Below are 7,481 nucleotides of genomic sequence, written 5' to 3'. Positions count from 1 at the left end.
TTCCTTTTCCGTGGTCGTGTAATTTGCTTGAGTAGCATCCAGTGTCCTAGAAGCGTAGTATATGACCCTAGGTGATATGTCAACCCTCTGTGCTAAGACAGCCCCCAGTGCATAATTTGAAGCATCACACATCAGCTCAAAGGGAACTGTCCAGTCTGGTGCCTGAATGATATGAGTGGTGGCCAAGCCTGTCTTGAGGCAATCAAACGCCTCCTTGCACCTGTCATCAAAATCAAATTCAATATCCTTCTGAAGCAAGCTGGATAGTGGAAGGGCTTTCTTGCTGAAGTCCTTAATGAAGCGCCTGTAGAAACCTGCATGGCCAAGAAAAGATCGAACCTCTCGCACGCAAGAGGGGTAAGGCAACTGTGAAATAACAGAGACTTTTGCAGGATCTACTTCTATGCCCTTACTAGAAATAATATGCCCTAAAACTATACCCTGTTCAACCATGAAATGACATTTCTCAAAATTAAGAACAAGGTTAGTCTCAATGCATCTATTCAGAACTCTATCCAAACTATCCAAACATGCATCAAAAGAGGATCCATAAACAGTAAAATCATCCATAAACACCTCTATGCAATTTTCAAGAAATTCAGAAAAGATACTAAGCATGCACCGCTGGAATGTGCCAGGGGCATTGCATAGGCCAAAAGGCATCCTTCTATAGGCAAAAGTACCAAAAGGGCAGGTGAATGTGGTCTTTTCCTGATCCTCAGGAGCAATATGAATCTGGAAATAACCAGAGAACCTATCAAGAAAGCAGTAATGAGATTTACCTGCCAGACGCTCAAGCATCTGATCAATGAAGGGAAAAGGAAAATGATCCTTCCTTGTTGCTTGGTTGAGCCTCCGGTAGTCAATACAGACCCTCCAACTTTTTTGCACTCTAGTGGGGATGAGCTCATCCCTCTCATTTTTCACAACAGTGAGGCCTGTCTTCTTGGGGACCACCTGGACCGGACTCACCCACTGACTATCTGAAATGGGATAGATGATCCCAGCTTAAAGAAGTTTGGTCACCTCCTTCTTCACTACATCCAAAATGACAAGGTTGAGTCGTCTCTGGGGCTGTCTGACTGGTTTAGCTCCATCCTCTAAGAGTATCCTATGCATGCATGTGGATGGGCTAATGCCAGGAATGTCTGCCAGGGTCCAACCAATTGCCTTCTTGTGCTTTCAAAGCACATGCAACAACCTTTCTTCTTGATCAGCATCAAGGGATGTGGATATGATCACAGGGAATCTCTCATCATCCTCCAAGTAAGCATACTTGAGGTTCTCTGGAAGAGGCTTCAACTCTGGTGTGGGTGCTGGCTGAACATCAGAAGAAACCAAAGAAGGGAGAAGGGGTTCCGCAGCCTGTACCTCAACCTCCAAGTCAGATTCTTTTGTACTTCCTGCAAAATGGTTAGTGCATTCTGACTGTATAAAATCAAGAGCAAGAGGTACAGCACCCAAAGTGTCAAATTCAAATTCAGATGCCTCATAATCAGTTTCACATTCAGATTGATATTCAGATTCAGACTCAATGCATGGAAGATAGCAATACAAATCAGATGAAAATGAATGCTTCTTAGCATGAGAAGAATGTAAATCATGAATGTGCTCATCAACTAGATCATCAATCAATTCAGCATGAAAAACAGAATGTGCTTTAGAAGGAATTTTCATGGCATCCAAAATATTAAAATGAACAACAATATCACCAAATTCCATAGACAAGGTGCCAGCATAAACATCAATCTTGGTCCGGGTTGTTTTCAAAAATGGTCTACCCAAAATGATTGGGGCAGAACCATGGGAGAATCCCTCCTCCATATCAAGAGCATAAAAATCAGCGGGAAAAATTAGTTCACCAACCCGAACCAAGACATCCTCTATAAAACCTGTGGGGTGGGAAACACTCCTATTGGCCAACTGAATGACCACACCCGTAGGTTGCAAAGTACCAAGAGACAAAGAATTGAAAATAGACAGAGGCATGACATTAATTGAAGCTCCTAAATCAAGCATGGCATTTTCAAATTTATTGTTACCAATAATGCAAGGTACACAAAATGTACCTGGGTCCTTACACTTCTCAAGAATGTGTGGAACAAATTTACCTATGAGTGCTGAGACGTTTATGCCCATGCTGATTCGCTCATTGCCCTTCAGCTTCCTCTTGTGGGTGCACAAGTCTTTCAGGAACTTAGCATATCTGGTAATTTGCTTGATGGCATCCAGCAAAGGTGTGTTCACCTCCACCTTCCTGAAAGTCACAAGATGTCCTTATCAACCTCTTCCATCTTTTTGCTTGGAATTGATTTTGGTGGAAATGGAAGAGGGATAGGAGGCTGATGTAGATCATCACTGTGTCCACCTGCATGAAATTTTTTGCTACTACCTGTATGGCCCTCTTTCTCAAGTGTAGGCTCAGGTGGAGGTGCAACAGCTGTAGGTGGTGGTATGTCAACTTTTTTGCCAGACCTCAAGGTGATGGCACTCACATTCTTTGGATTTTGCACAGTTTATGAAGGTAGCTTGTCTGAATTTTGGGACTGTGCCTGATTGAGCTGAGTTGCCATTTGACCCATTTGATTTGTCAAACTTTGAATGGAAGCTCTGGTCTCTTGTTGGAACTGCATGTTTTGAAGAGTCATATGCCTCACTAACTCCTCCAATGAAGGTTCAGAAGTAGAAGGTTGACGAGCTGGTGGTGCAGGAACTTCGTGTTGTCTCTGCTGCTGCTGTTGGATAGGAGGAGGTACATATCTGCTAGGACCAGCATTGTTTTGGAAGGGAGGGAATGGCTGTTGGAACTGTTGTTGCTGCTGCTGGTTAGACCATTTGAGATTAGGATGCTTTCTCCAACCTGGATTGTACCTATTGCTGGAGAGGTCATAACTCTGCTACTGTTGCTGCGCTGGTCTGTTATTGTAGATATTTGCAGCATAGGGTTGCAAGGAGGGACAAGCATCTGTTGGATGATTCATTGAAGTGCAGATGCCACATACTTTTGCTGGCGGTGGAGCTGATTTTTGATTTGCAGCCAGTTGTGAAACCAAGGTGGTGAGAGCATCAATCTTACTCTCCAGCCTTTTGTGTTCAGTGGAATCTGGGGCTACCACATCATGCACACCCCTCACAACTATGGCATCACTCCTCATATTGAATTGTTGTGAGTTGGACGCCATTTTTTCAATCAGCCCTCTAGCAGAAGCAGGTGTCATATCTCCTAAAGCTCCTCCACTAGCTGCATCAATCATGCTTCTATCCATCATGTTCAACCCCTCATAGAAATATTGCAATAATAGCTGCTCAGAAATTTGATGGTGAGGGCAGCTAGCACACAGCCTCTTGAATCTTTCCCAGTACTCGTATAAGCTCTCCCCCATGAGTTGCCTAATTCCAGATATGTCTTTCCGGATTGCAGTGGTCCTGGATGCATGGAAGAATTTTTCGAGGAACACTCTCTTCAAGTCATCCCAGCCTGTTATTGAACCAGGAGCCAGATAATACAACCAGTCCTTGGCAAGATCCTCCAATGAAAAAGGGAATGCCTTCAGGTAGATGTGATCTTCAGGGACATTAGGTGGCCTCATGGTGGAAAAAACTATGTGGAACTCCTTGAGATGCTTGTGTGGATCCTCACCTGCACGACCATGAAACTTAGGCAACAAATGGATTAGTCCAGTTTTTAGCACAAAAGGAACATCTTCCTCAGGATATTGAATGCATAGACTCTCATATGTGAAATCAGGTGCAGCCATCTCCCTAAGAGTCCTCTCATGAGGTCCATTATGTTCACCCATGTTTTGTGGTTGACTTGAATGAAGTTCAGATGCAACACTTACACTAAGACTATCACTAAGACTATCACTATGGCTATGACTAACACTATCTAAAGATGGAATGATATGCTCTCTAATTAATCTATGGAATGTCCTATCAATCTCAGGATCAAATGGGTGCAAAAATTCAGGGTTGCTCCTAGTCATGCACTACATGAAACACATGCATGAATAGTAACCGTGAATAGTGAACAATAGGGGTAAAAAGGGAATTTTCATGAAAATTTGGAAACTATCAAAACCAATGCACCAACATCATCCTAAAATCATAAGAAACTACCACAAAAAATTTGAGAACAAAATTCGAAGCCTAGCTATATGAACTACCTATGAAAAGTTTGAAAAAATAGAAAATAAAACTTCAAAATTAAAAAAGAAATAGTAAACAGCCTTTTTTGGGAAATCTATTCTGGGCCAATAAACACCGTCAATTAGCAAGGGATAGATCTCAATTTTCTCTACAATTTGAAAAAAAATCAACTCATTCTGACCACCAGAGCAAAAGTTATGCCTGTTTGAAGTTTTGGTTCACAAATTTTTGTAACTTCCAAACTGGACCTCCTTTTGACCTCTAGTTTTTTTTCACACAAAATATATGTTGAAAGAAGTTACCACACAAAAATTAAGGCAAAAATAACGAGTCTAGCTATCAAAACCAAAAATCACAATTAATTGGAAAAAATTGGTTACTATTCATCACTATTCACATATTCACATGCACCAGAATGTACCACGAAATTGCACCAGATTTGAAACTCAACAGAACAATGATTTTAGCACACCAAATGGAATCAATATAATTGGTTAACAATGGGCTATCAAATGCAATAAAGATCAGCTATGACAAACACATGACAGCAACCAAATTCAAGTTACTGTTCCATTGATAAAATGATACTGATGCACTAAAACTGATAAACTGATAAACTAATACACTGATACACTGATACACTGATTACACTACACACATAACATAACAGAGCTCTAAAACACAAAACACACAACAGAACACAACAAGAACAAATAACACACAACAGAACACAACAAGACTAATAACACACAAACACACAGCCTCTAACAGGAACCAATGGTCCCCGGCAACGGCGCCAAATTTGATCGAAGCCGTATCCGGTCAAATAAATACAATTAAGTGTAGTACTAGGAAGTGACTCCTAGGTCGTCTCCCAAGGACCGTCTTTTACTGTTAAAGGCTTAAACACACAAAATGGGGGGTTTGGTTCAGAAATTCAGTTTGTAACACAATAAACGCAGATAACACAGTAAGTAAAATAGATTGGCTCCTTGTTCGGATTGCAACTCTTTTATCCCTGATTCGAAAGATTACTCTATTAACCACTTAATCCTTATTCCATCCGAGTTAACCAACTAAGCGAAGATTAACTCAAGATTTCCCTACACGAATTAAGAAAACGTATACAACATCAACCTCTTCACAGATTAAGCAACTGTGGCATTGAAGCACAACCCATTAAGCATGGACACAGAGGTTAAATGGAGAAGAACAAAGTAGAACAGAGACATACAAACATACCCAACCTCAAACAAAAATTACAATCCACAACAAGAAGCCAACCCAATAGTTTTTAGCCTTCCATTAAAATACAGAAATGAAAATGGCAGAGAAGGAAAACGAAAATGAGTAATCTGTATTTCAAATGTAAAGGTTCAGTTCAGATACAAAATGCATATAAGAGGAGAAGAAGAGAGTAAAACGAAAATGGCAGCTAAAGAGAGCAAAACGTAAATGAAAGCAACAGGGTATCAGAAACGTAAAAACACTGTAGCTGCATGAAAGGAAAACGTCCAGAAAACTCAAGAGAGGCAGTCCCAACGTGGTCACATCAAGTCTCAAGGTTGGTGGCTGCCCTAGGACCCTAAAATAAACCTAAAAGAGTCAACATGGGCCTAGGTTAGGTCTGACCCAAAAATTACAAATAAAACAGAATAAAAAAAATGAAATTAAATGCTGAGGTGGAAAATGCTGAGGTGGAAAATGCTGAGGTGGAAAATGCTGAGGTGGAAAATGGTGCAGCGATGACATGGTAGATGACGTGCAAAATGACGTGGCAACTCCACTTGAAGTCCAGAAATTAATTCTAAGCCCAGATAATTATTAAACTGCCCTGAAAATGAAATTTGGAATAATTAGATTCAGAAAATTCAAATTAGTTAAAATATGAATTACCGGTCCAATTACAGCCCAAATAGAAAACAATGCAAAATATAAGCAATTAGGCACAAATCAAAGATTAAAATAAGTACAGAAAGGTAAGAAAATAGGGGAAAATATTGACTCATCACCTATAGACACCAGATTTCGTCTAGGTTGCTAGTACTAGAAACAAAGGACTACTAAAATGACACGAGTAACCCATAAGGGCCCAACAGAGCACTAAAACGGACTAGAACAACAAAAGAAGGCTGATAAGCACAAAAATCAGGGTTTAGGTGCAAAACGAGTTGTTTCCAAACCAGAACGAGCCATTCCAAACCACAAATTTGGCCTAAAACCCTAGTTGGGAATAACCTGTTTCCAATTTAGAACGGGCCATTTCGGCCCATAAAAAATAACTTGTAACCCTAGTTGGGAATGACCCATTCCTAACTAAAAATTTGGCCTAAAACCTTAGTTTGGAACAACCCCTAGAACGATTATTTTGTGCCTCTAGGTGCATATTAATGTGTGCCTGATGCACATATTCCGACATACATTGCTCAGTTGACTAAGTCTAAGCAGAATCTCTCTCTCCTCCATCTTTGTACTTTCTTGAGTGTTTGTGAGGCTTTTATAGAGTGAAAGGCTGCCAAAACGTGCCTGTGTACCAAGATTTGGAGATTTATTCTATAGTAGCTTGTTGTGGATGTATTTTCATCAAATTCCCTTGCTCCTTTATTGATTTAATTGTTTTATTTGTATTATTTCCATTAGAAAACTCATTCACCATGTAGATATGTAATATTTAAATAATTAATAAAAGGGGTAAATAGATAAGTTATTGCTTATTATTATGCTAAAATCGTCATAGGGTCCTGAATTAGGGCATTGTAGGGTGCCTAACACTTTTCCTACACGTAACCGATTCCCAAACCCAATTCTTGTTGTCAAGGCCATTATTGAATTTTGAAAACCTTTTCCTTTTTCCAACATTTTGAGTAAAATGTCGGTGACGACTCTTAAGAACCTTATTCAAAAACCATTGGTGAATGATTAGTATAGTCTTCAGACATTCCTAAATCGATGAGATTTTCAAATGGAAGTCAAAATCATCTGTGGGCAAGATCAAAATTTTATGGGTTCCGACAGATTACGACTACCTTGGGGAGGCTTAACGAGGGTTAGGCCCATTAAATGGCGAGTTTAGCAAAAAAAAAATAATGATTTAAATATTTACCCCTTTTATCTTATTTGTAAATATTTATTTGTTTGTGTGGCTTTAATATATATTGTTTGTTTAAATTTCGTACTTTGTTTGAAATAAAAATGTACACAAATCATTGTACACAATAGTTCCCCCTACACCCGGGGGCAAGAGTGAGATAGGCATAGGGAGTGGTTGATGTACGACCAACCTAAGTTATGACCTTGAGCCTGTAGGTCATTGTTGGAAATCATACTCAAGG

The 7,481-nt window shown here is 39.8% G+C and overlaps 1 pseudogene; it reads right to left on the bottom strand.

Moving 5' to 3' along the window:
• Window positions 1-1,182: 1,182 nt before the first annotated feature.
• Window positions 1,183-5,785, bottom strand: LOC109794244 (uncharacterized; annotated as a pseudogene).
• Between the last annotated feature and the right edge of the window lie 1,696 nt (window positions 5,786-7,481).

The sequence above is a fragment of the Cajanus cajan genome, chromosome 6 (genome assembly GCF_000230855.2).
Source record: "Cajanus cajan strain Asha chromosome 6, NIPB_CcT2T_4, whole genome shotgun sequence".
In the NCBI taxonomy this organism is placed as follows: domain Eukaryota; kingdom Viridiplantae; phylum Streptophyta; class Magnoliopsida; order Fabales; family Fabaceae; genus Cajanus; species Cajanus cajan.
This window is presented reverse-complemented; position numbering and strand designations above follow the sequence as displayed.